Source organism: Pelodiscus sinensis, chromosome 5 (assembly GCF_049634645.1).
Source record: "Pelodiscus sinensis isolate JC-2024 chromosome 5, ASM4963464v1, whole genome shotgun sequence".
Lineage (NCBI taxonomy): Eukaryota > Metazoa > Chordata > Testudines > Trionychidae > Pelodiscus > Pelodiscus sinensis.
Genome location: NC_134715.1, coordinates 104,231,895 through 104,248,929, shown reverse-complemented (window position 1 = coordinate 104,248,929; position 17,035 = coordinate 104,231,895). Strand labels below are relative to the sequence as shown.

Genomic DNA, 17,035 nt, shown 5'->3' with positions numbered 1-17,035 from the left:
CACTGCATGGGCACTCTGGAAGCCCGGAACACCCCGGCAGCCACGCTGAGGCCCGGTATTTTTATCCCCACGGACCGGTACCAGGCCATAGTCCATAGTTTGGGAAACACTGCTCTATAAGGGGAAATACTTATACAGTGTTATTCTTTTGTAAGAATTAAATCCATCATAGAAATTTGATTCTTATAAATTGTTGTGTCTTACCAGCAGAATTACAAAGAACATACGAAATTTACCATTATGTTTTTGTTCTGTCATAGGGAGTTTCACAGTATAGGAAGAAATCAGTGGAAAGGCAGAGAGCTTGAGAAGGTGCAAGTGTCCATTTTATTGCATAGCACAGAACTCACTAGAACAAGCCCAGAATAGCTGGGCTGACCCCAGTGACTTACTCAGTTACCATAACAACAAGATCTATATCTACAACCCAATATACAACATATTCCTCCCCCCCTTAATTAAAATGTCCCTTTAAGAAAACAAAAACTAACTATGAAATGAGGGTAGAATGCCTCAAGTTCCCAGCTAACCCTGGAGATTATTTTGCCCCATCTGTGAGTTAATCTCAACTAAAGGTCCTGCCGTTGAGAAGGCCTCCTTTCTCTAGGTGGATTATGGCGGACATCTGGTGTTCTCACACCCGAAGATGTTATGGGTGCAGGCCTGACATGGGGCTGGGAACTTGAAGTATGAACAGGTGGGGCTGTTGGATCAGCCTGCTCAGGGAGGGAGTTATTGTTCGCCACTGGTGGTGATGGAGAAGGAGAGTCAGGAGCAGGTGATTCTTGACACGGTAGCTCACCAGCAGTGGGAAGGATGGGCAACTCAACTGGAGATGTGCCTTGGGGGCAGGAATAACCTGTCAATAACTGATCTACATGCCGCTGCCAGATGAGATCCTTCGCAGTCTGGACAGTATAGGAAATAGGTTCTGTTTGAGCAATAATAGTGGCAGGTACCCATTTAGCTCCAGGAGCATAGTTCAGAGCCAAAACTGGCTGTCCAGGACTAAAGGTTCGGTCTTTTGCTCTGGATGCACACCTGATGACTTGACCTTGCTGCTAATGTTGCACAATTTGTCGCGGTTCTGAAGGTTTCAGCAAATCAAAGCACATGCGTAGCTGACGTCCCATCATTAGAAAAGCTGTGGACACTTTGGTTGTAGCATGAAGAGTGTTTCTGTAGGATAGTAAGAAGGTGTCCAGACTCTTTTGTACGAGTGAATGTCCTCTAACCGATTTCAAAGCTTGTTTCATTGTCTGGACAAACCTTACAGTCAATCCATTTGTGGCTGGGTGATACGGTGCTGAAGTGATGTGATGGATCCCATTTGCTTTCATAAAATTTCCAAACTCCTGAGACACAAACTGTGGACCGTTGTCACTCACAAGTTGTTCAGGAATACTCAAATGACAGAAGATTCCCCGTAATTTTTGGATAGTATTCTCAGCAGTAGTGGAAGGCATTATACAGACTTCTGGCCATTTGGAATGAGTATCTACCATCACCAATAACATGCTACCTTCAAATGGGCCAGCAAAATCAACATGAATACGTTGCCATGGTTTTTCAGGCCAGTCTCATGGGTGTAGAGGTGCCAATTGAGGTGCATTCCTCACACCCTGGCAAGAAATACAAGCTCTTGCCTTCTCTTCAATGTCACTGTCCAAGCCAGGCCACCAAAAATAGCAATTTCTTTCATGCGCACCATTCCACACTGACCTGAATGCAGCTGCTCTAACATCTGTTGTCTCAGTATTTTTGGAATAATGACACACATTCCCCACAACAAGCACCCCAAATGGGTCGATAACTCCGTTCTCCTGGACATGTAGAGGACAAGGTCAGATGAGACCTGAGAGTTCCATAGAGATGTTCCATGCATCACTAGTTCCATTACTTGGGAGAGTACTGGGTCAACACAAGTTGCTCTCTTAACTTGTGCAGCAGTGATGGGCATGTTCTCCACCTGTTCAAAGTAAAAGATTTCCTTCTGGCCACTATCTTGATGCTTGACTGGCAAAGGCAGCCTGGAGAGACCATCTGCATTGCCATGTAGAGTGGCTTTCCGATATCTGATCTCATATGTGTTTCCTGAAAGCCACAATGCCCATCGTTGCATAGGACTAGCAGCCATTGGTGGAATACCTGAGTGTGGACCAAAAATTGCCGTCAGAGGTCGATAGTCAGTGAGAAGTGTAAACTTCCATCCAAACAGGTACTGGTAAAATTTCCGAATTCCGAAAACGATTCCCAATGCTTCATGTTCAATTTGCACATAGTTAGTTTCAGCCGTGCTTAAGGTGCGTGAAGCAAAAGCAATTGGTTTCTCCTCTCCTGTAGGCATAACATATGACAAGACCGCTCCCACTCCATATGGGGAGGCATCACAAGCCAACTGTAAAGGTAAGGATGGATCAAAATGCATCAGGACCTCTGCGTTTAGCAATGCACATTTAGCCTTGTTAAATGCAACATCACAGCATCAGTCCACTTCCAGGCCTTGTTCTGGCCAAGGAGCTCATGAAGTGGTTTTAATAGTGTGGCTAGCTGTGAAATAAACCTTCCATAATAGTTCAATAGTCCTAGAAATGAGCGAAGTTGACTAACATTTTGAGGGGGTGGAGCTTCCACAATAGCCTTAACTTTTGAAGGGGACTTATGAAGACCAGTAGCATCAATGATGTGTCCCAAATATTCAACAGAGGGCTGAAAGAATGCACACTTATCTTTTCGGACTTGTAGGCCATACTCTTCCAGTCTTTGTAGGGTAGCCTCTAAGTTCTTAAGGTGATCCTCCTCATTCTCGCCCATGATCAGAATGTCGTGAAGATAGCACTGAATTCCTGGCAAGCCACACAAGATCTGGTCCATAGCTCTCTGGAACAAAGCTGGGGCAGAAGTTATTCCAAAGGGTAAGCGGCAGTGACGCTAAAGCCCTTTATGAGTCACAATAGTCAACAGCTCTTGGGATTCCTCATCAACTTGCATCTGTAAATATGCTTGACTCAGATCAATCTTGCTGAACTTTCGTCCCCCAGCAGGCCCGCAAAAATGTCATCAATGCGAGGAAGGGGGTATTGCTCTGCACATAAAACAGGGTTAACAGTGACCTTAAAATACCCACAAATCCGAATAGAACCATCTTTCTTCAATATTGGAACTATTGAAGTTGCCCATGGACTATGAGTAACTGGTATTAGGACTCCATTTTTGACTAGGCACTCCAGGTCTGCTTCAACTTTTGGCCTGATAGCATATGGCACAGTTCTGGCCTTCAGATATTTTGGTTGGCTACCAGGTTTAATGTTCAGTTTCACAGTGATTCCCCTCATACTTCCTAGATCCTCTCCAAAAACAGCAGCATGTTTCTTTAATATATCAGTCAGACCTGTTTCTTCTTTAGTCATCTGGTGCACTTCTGCCCAGTCCAGTTGGTTCTTCCTAAGCCACGATCTCCCCATTAAGGTTGGGTAATGGCATTTCACCAAAAACAGTGGAAATTCTGCAGTCTGTCCATTTAGTTCCACCTTAACATCAGTAGTGCCCAATAGGGGTACTGCTTCTCCTGTATGTGTCTTCAGAATGATCTTTATTGCCTTAAGTGGAAGATGCTTTAACTTTTCCTTATACACCGTGTCTGAGACCAATGAAACTGCTGCACCAATGTCCACTTCCATGCGTACCGGTTTGCCATCCAACAGTGGGTTACCCAGTATTCATGGGAGCACCCTTCCAAAGACAAAACATAGCATGGCACTTCTTCTTCAGACAGGGTGTCACTGTGATCATCAGGCATCTGCTGGATGGTATGCAGATTTTCCTTTTTGTTCCGCCAGACCACAGGCCTCTTTTTCTTTTGTTTGCAGGCACACTCAATGTGTCCTTTTTTTCCCACACTGTCAACACACTCGGTTCTGACCCTAGCATTCTGATGCATGGTGACCTGTCTTACCACAGCGGTAGAATTCCTGGCTCCCCACTGTTCTGTGAGTAGGTTCTTGGGACATTTTATGCACCCCAGGGGGTGCACTAAGGTATTGTACCTCCTGTGTGGCCAGTTCCATGGAGACGGCAATATCAATGGCCTTCTGTAGGGTGAGCTGAGCTTCTGTTAACAGATGCCTCCGTATAGCTTCACTGTGTAGGCCACACACTAACCTGTCACGTATGGCATAATTTAACATCTCCTTAAATTCACAGTATTCAGCAAGCTTTTTCAAATTGGCTACAAATTGTACAATTGTTTCACTTTCTTTTTGGTCTCTGCTATGGAACCTGTACCTTTCTGCAATTACCAGTGGTTTTGGAATATAATGTGACTCCAGGATTTCCACAACGTCACTATAAGATTTGGTCTCTGGCTTAACAGGGAGCAGCAAACTGCGTAGCAGAGAATAGGTCTTAGCCCCTACAACACTTAAAAATATTGGCACCTTCTTCTCTTCTTTAATGTCATTTGCAATAACAAAAAGTTCAAAACGCTCAGTATATACCTGCCATTGCTCTAAAGTCTCCTCAAAAGGTCCCAGTGGCCCTGTAAGTGTAGCCATGGCTGTTGCACTCCCCCCCCCCCCCATTTTTTTCTGTTCCAGTCTCTGGGCTCCTTGATCTTAGTTTCAGTTTGCACTGTGTAGCAGTCATTTCTTACCCTCACCTTCCAGAACAGCCAAAAAGAGTTTGTTTTCTTACATTGACTTCTACTTCTTTTGTTGTTGGAGGCAGCACAGGTATCCCATCCTCGTCGCCACTTGTTCTGTCGTGGGAAGTTTCACAGTATAGGAAGAAATCAGGGGAAAGGCAGAGAGCTTGAGTAGGTGCAAGTGTCCATTCTATTGCATAGTACAGAACTCACTAGAACAAGCCCAGACTAGCTGGCCTGACCCCAGTGACCTACTCAGTTACCATTACAATAAGATCTATATCTACAACCCAATAACAGTTTTACACTGTTTTTATTTTAGAAGCATCTCATTTACTATTACTAAATTTTTTAAACTTTACATATAATCAATATGGAATAAAAATCATACCAATATTCTAAAATGAGCAATATGCAATTATTTGGCTGGTGCTTTTATTCAAGACAATATTGTACAGAATGTCACAACTTTGTATAAAGTATGTTAGTGGTGCTATTTGCCTCTTAAGGATATAAAGATAAAAATTTCAAAACTCTCTTAAACTGCAACAAACATAGCATATGAAAGTGCATTACCCTGACTTTTGTAGCATAAATACAAATGCTGTTAGACTCTTCATTGGTTAAGTTGTTCTAGTTATAGACTAACTCGGCTACCTCCCTGAAATTAATGAATATTTCAGTGTGTCACCAACTATCACGAGTTGTATGTCTGTCACTGAATTCAAAATGCAGTAGTGCAGTCACTGTTTGATTACAAACTTGTCCAGTGTTCCCTGGGTTACTGCACAATCCACAACATTATCAACCTCCTTTTCAGGCTGAAGTAGGAAGTTAAAATCATAGAAGCCCCCTGTATCATAAACCATTGCTCAAAGTTTTTGTGTCATCCTTTATTTGGGTTCAGGATGGGACAAGTACCTCTGTATCATTTTTGAGTTTCACTTCAAAGTGGTCTTTAATATCAGTCACAATGTTCACATCAGAGTTTCCACAAGAGGAGAGTTGTTGGTCTTATCAATGTGGCACATTTGAGCCTTTTGCATGCAAAAGTACACACTGGCAGTTCTGATAATTTCCTGATCATGTCACTGAAAGACAGAAGTTGTGTTCATTGGGGGGAATTTAGACAAATATACTCCAGTACTGCATCTTTCATCACGTGGGCTTTGCAGTTGTCCACAAGAAGCAAAATCTCTCTTTTTCTGGCCCAAATTTAAATCCCAGTCCTTCAGCCATTAACCAAATAGATTCCTCTCTTCTGGGCAGATACAGTAGCAATGTAATGGACTGGAAGATGTCTCACATTTTTAAAACACTGTAGGATTTTGACATTTCCTGAAGATGAAAAGGTCCTTTTTCTTACCTGTTATGGAACAGATGAATAGAGCAGTAATTCTTTCTTTAGATTTCTTTTACCCCCTTTTTAATTATGTGATTTAAAGGTGAGAGTGCCATCAAGCAGGACTTAAAAGTAAATTCCAGTTTTATCTGCATTCCAAAAGTATTCTTCAGTGAATTCATGTCTCATTTCACTCCACTTGTTCTCTAACAATTCTTCATATGACCTAATGTCTGCATCTTAGGCTTCTCCGTGCATTTTCTTAAAAACAGTCCACTCTCATTTATAGAGAGCTCATACTAGCCAGTACTGGTTTTGAAAGTCAGTAACATCTAGGACCACCTCCAGTCCTTCCACCTTCTGCATCACCAGAGGTCCGTTGGGAATGAGGGGAGGGATATCTTTCTGGCATTTTTTATTTACTTCATAAATACCACTTTGAACTTAGATGACCTTCCTAACCACATTCTTTTTCTGTTTTCATTTTGTATGATGCTCTCCCTGTCTCTGAGAATTTTAGATACTGAAGGTTGTGGAATGTCCTATTTCTGAGCTGCATCTTTTTGCCTGGTCCAGGGCAGGCTACCTTAGCACTCCAGAAGGTGGCAAATTTCATCTGCAGGAAGTGTCTTTTTTTTCCTGCTATGTTGACTCACACATAAACAACACTATTTGTTTATTTCACAAAGGGATTATACTTTATACATGATACATGCCTGATTACATGAGATATGACCAAATTCAAATCAGCTTTATCGGGTTAACACATGTTATTGCACCTAATTGAGTATTTTATTACATGTAGTCAGTTTGCCCTGAAATGATTCTTACCAGGAGAGTAGTTTAATGTGGTTAATATAGGCATGATTTTGATTACCATATGCAGTAGATTCTTATATCAGTAATTCTTATAAAGAGAGTATAGACTGTCTTAGGACTTCAGATCCAGTAAATAAAATTCTGTCTGATTGTTCCCATGCCCCTCATTTATCATTTTAGAGATTGACTGTAGTCCATCTTGCATGTAAGGTACTCCCATGCTCCGTTGTACTGGTGATGTAGGAGAAAGCTGGCTTTATAGAACCTCAATACTCCTCCTTAAGCATGGTGATGGGAAAAGGCTCTGCCTTTAAATTGTCCCTCCAACTTCAGTGCTCCCAATGTTGTGGTTATGTAGACATTGTCAGAGATCATATGATGCTACCGCTGTTCACACATTAGCAGCATATTGGGCTGCACTAATGTAAACTTTGCCAGCAGATTGAAGGAAGTGATTATTCCCTTCTATTTGGCACTGGTGAGAAAACATCTGGAGTATTGTATCCAATTTTGGCCCCCCCGATATGGAACAGATGTTGACAAATTGGAGAGAGTCCAGGGGAAGCCAACTAAAATGATTAGAGGCCTGGAGTGAATGACTTATGAGGAGAAGCTGCAGAAATTGGGCTTATTTAGTCTGTAGAGGAGAAGGGAGAATTGATAGCAGCCTTCAACTTCCTGACGAAAGGCTTCAGGAGCTAGACTGTTCTCAGTGACAGAACAAGAAGGAATGATGTGAATTTGCAGTGGGGGAAATCTAGGTTGGCTATCCAGGAGGGTAGTGAAGCACTGAAATGGACTTCCTAAAAAGGTAGTGGAATAAGAACGGCCATATTGGGTCAGATTAAAGGTCCATCTAACCCAGTATCCTGACTGCTGACAGTGGCCAATATCAAATGCCCCAGAGGGAGGGAACACAACAGGTAATCTCCTGTTATCCATTCCCCACCTCTGACAAACAGAGGCTAGGGACACCATTCCTACCCATGCTGGCATTTCTAGACAACATTTCCATCGTTGGAGGATTTCAAGACTCAAGTTGACAAGGCCCTAGCTGGGATGATTTTGTTGGGGTTGGTCCCACTTTGAGCAGGGGATTGGACTAGGTTACCTCCTGAAGTCTCTTTCAACCCTAATCTCCTATGATATTGTCTTATAATTTTGGAGCCACCAGGAGAACAAGAGGGAGATTGTGACTCTCAGAATTATAAACTCCATCATGGAATGATTCAAGAACAATGCAACAATGATAATATGACCTAAAGATATAGCATGAGCTACAAATTGTTTGAGGCAGGACTTTGTGTCTTTCTATATGTTTCTACAAATGGTATGTTTCTGCCACCTACTATAAAAAAAAGGCCCGATTAGAATCTCTGGGTATTACTGTTATATGAATATTACAATGTAACAATGGTGAAACATTGGATTATATCCTTGCAACTCTCTAAGGGGAAAATGTGACAGATGTGAGGCCTGAAAGTTCAATAGAATGCATTGAAAATATGCCAGATGAGCATCAATTTTGGTGAAAATATGTCTTAAGTGGATTCTCAATGGAATCCCTAAGATGTTAATGCAAATTCCCTAACTTCCATTATATGCAAATTCAGTCTTTTGAAGCAATGCCCTGTTTGTAGATTACCTGTTAGAGAAGTCCAAGATCTAAGGCGTGAGTTGCACAAAGAAACTGCTGACCAGCCCAGTTTTTGTTCTGGATTTAATAGGGATGAGTTTGTAACCATGGGGAAAACCCAGTTGTGGATCTTTGAAGGACTGAAAGTCATCAGAGTCCTAGGTTAGAGCTGGGGATAGTCTCTGGTAGGCTTTCTAGTATGTATGTAGGTTCTTTTAGGGTGCGTCTACACAACACCTGGAACTCGAAATAAGATATGCAATTTGTGTGGCACAAATTGCGTAGCTTATTTCAAGTCTATTTCGAAATAGCTCATTTCATCATTTGGCGCTGTCTACACAGCGCCAAATTTTGAAATACAGTGCTATTTCGAGCCATCCCTTACTCTTCATATAATGAGGTTTATAGGGATGGCAAAATAGCGTATCCACTATATTTTGGAATAGAGGACATATTCAAAAGATGCAGGGTTGTTATTTCGGGATACTAGGGGTATCCCAAAATAACTTTGCTGTGTAGACATACCCCAATTGATTTAATGGTGTGTCTGTAATTCTTTTGTCTTAAGAATGTATATGCTTGATTAGAAGGATAAAGATGGTAACTTATAACTGTGGGCAATAACATGGGTCTTAGCCTTCAAAGAGAAATTGGTCTGCTTAGGCAGGACATCACAGCGTGAATCCAGGTACCTATGCAACCTTAAAACCAGGAGAGTGTGAGACGCAGCTCTCTGCCAAAGAGAGGTAAGAGCTGGGAATCAGAATCCTTTAAATGGGGATCTTGAGGGACCAGGGAAGAATACAGGTGAAGTTATCCTGAAACTGAGACAACAGCAATTGAATGAAGCCCATGAAAGCAAGGATTTGATTTAATTAATCATCATTTTCAGCCACTTTTATTGAAACATTTTTCCATGAGCACATGTTTGATCTGATGAAAAAATTGAAATGAAAGTCTTATAACAGTATTTTAATAGTTTCATCCCCATTCATACTTTAAACAGGATACGTATAGATGTCAAAAGCTAGTAGCATAACAGTACAAACTGATAATATAAGAGTATATGTAGAAATATCCATTTATTGTTAGCACTTGAGGTGCTGCTTCTTTCATAGAAATAAATCTATGCTTGTGCATGGGTTGCTTACTTTACTATGAATATTGCCATCTTGTATACAATATCCTGCTAAGGGATTAAACTGGTTGGCATGTATAACCTCTGAAGAAATTAGCTTTGCTTTTGTACAGTGTAGCTCATTGATCTTACTCATCTGAGAAGTTGAAATTCTATCATTGTACAGTATGTGAGAATCAGGGTGGAACCCAAATCCCAAAATGATTACTGTGAATTAATTGACTTTGCTCTATTTAATGTTTTTAAGTAAGGAGGACAAAAGGTTGCCTAAGAAAGAGAGGAAACGCTGGGAACAAAAACTGCTGCAACTTAAGTCAGATGACCATTATGCAAAGGATACACTCAGAAATGTATATAGAGAATCAATATACTGTATAAAACATTTTATTGTGGAATTATTTTTTGAAAATATTATTTAAAATAAAGAATAAGTAGGATATTTCTCAAAAATTTAGATTCATACATCATATATATATATATATGAATAATATATGATATGATGTATATATATAATTTATGCAAGTTGCACATCATTTGAAAAACTGTTCTTAGCCTGTGTATAGTAAAATGGGTTTGTATTTGCTAACTAAACCTTTCCCCCTCCCAAAAAAACACCCCAACCAACTCCACAGAAAGGAGAAAAAACTCATACCACAGCCATGGAAAGGGATAAGGCATACCAACGGATGAATGAAACAAAGTTACCTTTGATACCACAGTTTTACAGATCCAACAATCCGTTGAATTACTATCTTTCTGCCTTGTACTGCAGTTTACATATTTACATGAGGAACAAATATTTGATACTAGGCTGTTCAATCTGGCAGATAAAGGTATAACACAATCAAATGGCTGGAAGTTGAAGCTACACAAATTCAGACCGGAAATAAGACATACACTGTTAACCATGAGCGTAATTAACCATTGGAACATCTTACCAAGGGTGATAGTGGATTCTCCATTGATGACAACTTTTAGAAAAAGATCCAATAGTTATTTAAAGGATCTGTTCTAAGAATAATTTGGGAAAACTTCTCTGGCAGTGTTTTACAGAAGGCCAGACTAGGTTATCACAAGGGTTCCTTTTAGCCTAAGAATCTATGAATTCAACAAGATTTTTTTTCCCAATGGTTATTATAAAGTCAGCATTTGTCAACAATTACCAATATCTCACTAGTTTTCCCTATACTTAATGGAAGAGGTTTTTATGGTAACTGTGGAAAGACATGGCAAATATTTACTTTTTAGTGGCTTCTTCAGTATTCTTAAATACTGAGCCAGCAATAAAAAATAAATAAAAATGAAGGAGTGTGACAGTGGAGAACAGTGAAGGGTCAAATTGAGGCTAGTACCTATGCATATGTGCAAACAATAAAATAAAATAAATAGCACCATTTCCAATTTGCAGCTGAAGAAGTAGAAACTATATTTAACAGAGTTAAGTTTCAGGAATGTTTAAAGGCTTTGTGTTTTTCAAGGAAATTAATGCCCAGATTCTAGACATACAGAGATGAGTAATTTTATCTTCATGACAGCCCCATTGGAATCAATAAGACTATTCACATGACTACAGAATTAGGGCCTATGTTGAGAGGCATTTAAAAAGGAAATACAGATAGCTTGTGGAATTTTTATTTGCAATATCTGTCCATGTGTTCAGTACATTGTTCAGACAGAAGAGAATGCTCTGTCCCACTAATTATGTTATACTTAGGAATAATTGGCAGATTGGTCATAGCAACTATGCAATGAAGAAAACATAGATCAAAGTCTAATGAAAGCTGAATACAATGGCTAAATAGAGGGCATCTATGGCTAGAGGAAATACAATGGGAAATGAAGGTTAGGTTACAAAAGACAACAAACCTATTAGTATTTGATCTACTTGACAGCACCTTTTTGTAAGATCCTAAAATACAGCATACACACTTTCTCTGCAGCAGCCAAAACATTGCAGGTAAAAAATTTAAAACCCTCGCAAACCATATATATAGTAGCCTAGTGTCTGTGAGTCTGTAACGCTGAAATGCTGGCTGTTCCCTCTGGGGGGGGAGGGGGCGCTGTTGCCTGAAATGTTGGCTGTTCCCTCTGAGCAGCCTGTGCTGCATGAGGAGTGCGGGGCCCAAACAGCCACTTGCTCCCCTGTGGTGGCCTGGCTGAGCAGTGCAGAAGTCAGCCGAGTGCTACGGTGGGAGGCGAAGGGAGGGTGGGGCAGTGACGTGCGGCTTGACAGCAGCTCCAGGCCCCGCCCCCTGGCCGTGAACATCATCGCCTCTCCCCCCTTCACCTCCCACCGTGGCGCTGGGCTGACTTTTGCGCTGCTCAGCCATGCTGCTGCGTGGGAGCAAGCGGCGCAAGCGACCGTTTGGGCTCCGCGCCCCCATGCAGCATGGGGAGTGCGGAGCCCAAATGGACATTTGGGCTCTACAATCCCCTGAGTGAGAGGCAGGAGGGGGAAGAGAAGTGAAAGAGAGAGACAGAGAGAGAGAGAGGCAGGAGGCGGAGGAGAGCTGGGGGGGGGGGGGAGGAAGTAGGAGCAGGAGAGAGAGAGAGAGAGAGAGAGAGACCGGAGGCTCAGGAGAGAAGACTGACGTGGAGGAGCTAATTGGCTAATTCCTCCCCCGCAGCGGCCCAGCTGAGCGGCACAGAAGTCAGCTGAGCACCATGGCGGAAGATGAAGGGGGGCAGGGCGGGGTGGGGCCTGGCCATGTACTTCACTGCCGTCATGTCCTTCACCTCCCACCATGGTGCTTGGCTGACTTCTGCACTGCTCAGCCAGGCCGCCGTGCAGGAGCAAGTGGCACAAGTGGCCGTTTGGGCTCTGCCCTTTCAATGCACGAGGAGGAGGAAAAGAGAAAGAGAAAGTGAGAGACAGGAGGGGGAGAAGAGAAAGAGACAGGAGGAGCAGGAGAGCTGGGGGGGGGAGGCAGTGGGAGGAGAGAGAGAGAGCGAGAGAGAGAGAGACTGGAGGCTCAGGAGAGAAGTGTGAGATAGAAAGGGAATAGAACGTGAAGGAGAGACCTGAAAATCCCATCTTATGATGGGCTATTGGCTAGTTTACAATAGTAGTCAATATAATCCATGATGCACCAACTAAGGAAGATATGCAGAATCATAATCATAGTAAATTATACTAGTATTTATCAGCTTTTCCCCCCATTGGTTACTATATCTGAACTTAGCACAAGCTACAATACTTTGGTATTGTAACATACTAATTATATGCATGTCTGAAGCACTGTTACATGGACAGCTGAACATATGTTATCCCCAGTGCCTGTCTGTCTCTCTCTCTCTCTCTCTCTCATATATATATATCACACACACACACACACACACACAGATCCTGGCTACAGGAGATACATCTCTCTCCCTGTTGAGATTAGATGAAATGCTTAAGCTAGTAAACTCCTGGTTTCCATGAATGTTTTAAATGGGAATCCATATTTCTTAGGTACATAAGCCCTGTTACCTGAGCACCTCACAATCTTTAGTGGGTTTATCCTCACAAGACCCCTCTGAAATACAGATGTATTATCATTCCCTTTGTATGTACGAATGATTAAGACACAGAATTACACAAAATCACAAAGAAAGGGAATCAAACCCAGGTCTCTGAAATCCCAGCCACCATCTCCCTACCCCCAAATACTGGATCATTTTCATCTTTTTCTGCCTGCTAAATGGAATTACATAAATTATACCTGTGAAACTGAGAGGAGAATAAGGGCCACTATAGTCAGTTAAAACTACAGCTGGAATTTAGGGAAGCTGAATGTAACTATCCAAAACAGAAGTTGTTTAGGATGCTTGGATTATCCCTACTCTTATAACTGTTATTCGACTTTGAGAGTGTGTCTACACAGCAGGGATTAACTCAAAATAAGATATGCAAATTGAGCTACGTTCATTGCATACTTTATTTTGACATAGTTTATTTCTAAATTGGGAGTGTCTACACAGCACTTATTTTGAAATAGAGCACTCTTCCTCTGACTTCCCTTACTCCTTGTACAATGAGTGTTACAGGAGTCAGAGTAAGAAGTCCTCCAGCTTGACAGTATTTCGACAGGGCTGGCCTTACCATGAAGCGAACTGAGGCAGCCACCTCAGGTGCCAGACTGGGGAGAAGAGAGGGGTGCCACTAGGACCCAGCGTGTAGAAAATTGTGTCTGATGCTGGTGCATATGTAGTCTTCTCTGCTCTAGATGCACAGAGATGGTGGAGTGCCATGAGAGGAGTAGCACAGGAAGAAGGCAGAATTGATACTTTCCGAAGTTTTGGCCCAAGCAATAGGGTATGGAGGTGTCATTTGAGCTCCCCACCTCAGGTGCCAAAATATTGTGGGCCAGCCCTGTATAGACGCGGACTAAGTTATTTCAAAATAATGTTGCTGTGTAGAATTACCCTAAGCGTACGTCTAAACAACACCCCTATCAGCGGAGGATTGTAAATTAGACCTATCGAAAGTGCAAATGAAGCCGGGATTTAAATATCCTGCGCTTCATTTGCATAATGGCGGCTGCCGCTTCCCCCCCCTAAACGGGGCTTTTATAAAAAAAAACGGCAGTTTAGACAGGCCATTTTTGGACAGAAACTCCCTGTTTTGAAAGATCCTGTACTCCTTCAAAGATCTTTCAAAACAGGGTTTTTCTGTCAAAAATGGCCTGTCTAAACTGCCGTTTTATTTTAGAAAAGCCCTGTTTCGAAAAAAAAGTGGCTGCTGCCATTATGCAAATGAAGTGTGAGATATTTTAATCCTGGCTTCATTTGCACTTTCAATATGTCTAATTTACATCCCTCTACCGACAGAGAGCTATAGTTTAGAGGTACCATAGTGATCATAAGTCATCAGTAGCAGCATTTTATATCTCATCCTAAAGATAACATATCCAGTAAAACAGTAGCTTCTCACATCATGGCCACCTTCTTTACACTACTGATTCAGAGGCAAGAATCCTGACTATTGATACACAAACCCAGTTCCTTTTGACACCCCCCCCTTACCGTATCCAAATATTGGCCTACCACTGCCCAGTGTTGCTTAGCTCATCAAACCACAGGAGATCATAGCCCCAGCAAGGTGATATGGTTACAGGCTGAACAGTTAAAAACTCAGGATTTCACCGAATCATCAAATTACAGGCTTCCACAAATGTGTAATGCATTGGTTTTAGTTTAAAACGTATGGGAAAGATTTTCTACATTTATCTGTCAATTCTGAAGTTAGAAAGTGTAAGGCCCAAATCCAGTTTTAATGAACTTGCAGTTGCTGCCTCTTCCAAATTCCAGTGTAAACTATTCCTAGTCAGCTGAAAGGTGTCTCTTTTTCTACCATAGGATGCCACATTCTCCAGCTGCCCCATTCCCAGTGACACATGATTTCATATAATCCTAGACAACATAATTCATGGGAATTATATAAATAATTCTCTGAGTTTCTGTCATAAATTCCCACAGTTGTATCAGGATAGGGTACCTCATTAGCTTACACTGGCTGTTAACCTAGTATAACTCGTTAAAACACCAAATGTCAACACTATCATGGCACAAACTAGACTCTTTTAAATTCCTGATCCCCATGCAAGATAATCATATCTGAAATGGTCACATCAACTCCAGGAGCTCCAAAAAAATTAACTCAATTGTCAGATTTTCAGGTAAGCTTAGATTATTACTGTAAAGTTCCTTATAATGTTACTTATAATGTTTTAAAGCCAGTTTGCATGCACCATTAATTATTTTATAAGATATCACTTCTAAAATTGAATAATGCAAGGTTGAAAATAAAATATATATACAACACAGTCAGCTATATACTTCAAATATGCATGTTTGTTTATTTTTACTTATTCATAAACAAATACACATATGCAAATAACCCATTTACAACCAAATAAAATTTTAATGTGTTGAATAGATTACCTTTTTAATAAGACAGTACTAGACTCTTACTCAGCAGTTACTTTTTTGAGAAACAACCACCAATGGAGTAATTATAAAGATTTTTAAATATTATAAGTGACTTATTTAGAACTACAATAGTTAAAATACATCACTTGTTTCCATTACATATTCAATTTGCTTGCTTCTTTTATCTTGAAAATACAGATTCAAACGTGGAACACATGGTCTTATCTTTAGAACATTTTATTCCTTCAAACATATTAAAAACAAATATCTCTCCCTCCCCTACTCTCACACATTAGTTATGATAGCACACAAAAGCTCATAGGTTTCTGATTTTAGAAGAGATTGTGTGTTTCTACAACTGAAAGTGACTTCACTCCAGATTTAGCTGGTTTGCTCTGGCTGCTTTATACCTCTCTAGTGACACAAAGCAGTTGTATACCTACTTTTAACTGCCCAGCTAAACTAGCTTTATGGCTGCTGTGCAATGCTTTTTAATCTAATTTTGAAATGATTTTTAATATGTACTAAAGGATCATGTCAGATAATGGAATGATATAATGGATTTTTAAAAATCTGTTATGGTTCTTGGATGGAACTGATTCAACTGATTTACAAACCTTCACATTTATTTATAGATCTATACATGACCAATTCAGGCACACTAGCACCTATATAATCCACATGCTGAGCAGCATCTTTGTCCTCTTTAAAAATCACATATCCCAAATACTCCTGTGGACAACAACTTTGTCAATCACACTAATTAAATAAAACAAAAGACAGAACTATGTTTCAGCTAGACCAGACTAATACGGCTACATCTCTATCACTATACTAATTAAATAAGAAGTCAAGACTAGAGGGGACTAATAATACGGAAATCTTTTATGATCAGTCATTTCACCATTGCGCATATTTAATTATACACAATTCCATTTTAAACATTTCTATATATACTTCTGCATAATGCTGTTACAGTTTTAAGGCACAAATCCTTTTAGGTTCAAGGTGGCCACGATAGGCCCAAAAATCATGTGACTGAAATGCTTTTTTCACCATCTGCTTCCAGTCAGATTGTGACCATTCTTCAGAAGCACACTTTTCTTCTGTTAGCCTTGTCATCTCAAGGACAGATTTTGTTATACAAGGCTAGACACTCATAGCATTCTGAAACTGCATTTGGTGCAGAATGCAGAAACTCAGTTGGTATATGGAATATTTTACCTGCAGCATCTGACACCAATACTTTGGGATCTATATTGGCTGGATGTGGCTTGAGACATGCCTGCTTGAAAGAATACTCTCTCCAAGCTTCCCCAGCTGAGGTTATTGGAAGCACTTATGTTGGATCATGCCTCTCAATGTTTCAACTTGCAAATGCATGACACAAGCCATCAAACTGGGTGATAAATGATTGAAATATATGACTCCACGTTTCACTGCACAGTGGGTCAGTCTGACAGATTAAAAAAACTCATTTAAGGACTTTCTTTGTTGCACTAGGAAATGGAGGGAAAGGTGGCAGAGAAGAACATCTCCTAATTG

General features: G+C 40.9%; 1 protein-coding gene across 3 annotated transcripts in view; it reads right to left on the bottom strand.

Moving 5' to 3' along the window:
• KCNIP4 (potassium voltage-gated channel interacting protein 4) overlaps window positions 1–17,035 on the bottom strand; it is a 581,010-nt gene that overhangs the window by 181,530 nt on the left and 382,445 nt on the right. The window contains exon 1 of one of the 3 annotated variants that reach the window (XM_075930666.1): window positions 4,693–4,824. The exons of the other annotated variants lie outside the window; for them this stretch is intronic. The gene's annotated coding sequence lies outside the window, so the exon portion shown is untranslated. Of the gene's footprint in view, window positions 1–4,692; window positions 4,825–17,035 lie in introns of those variants that run through there. 3 annotated transcript variants of the gene reach the window in all.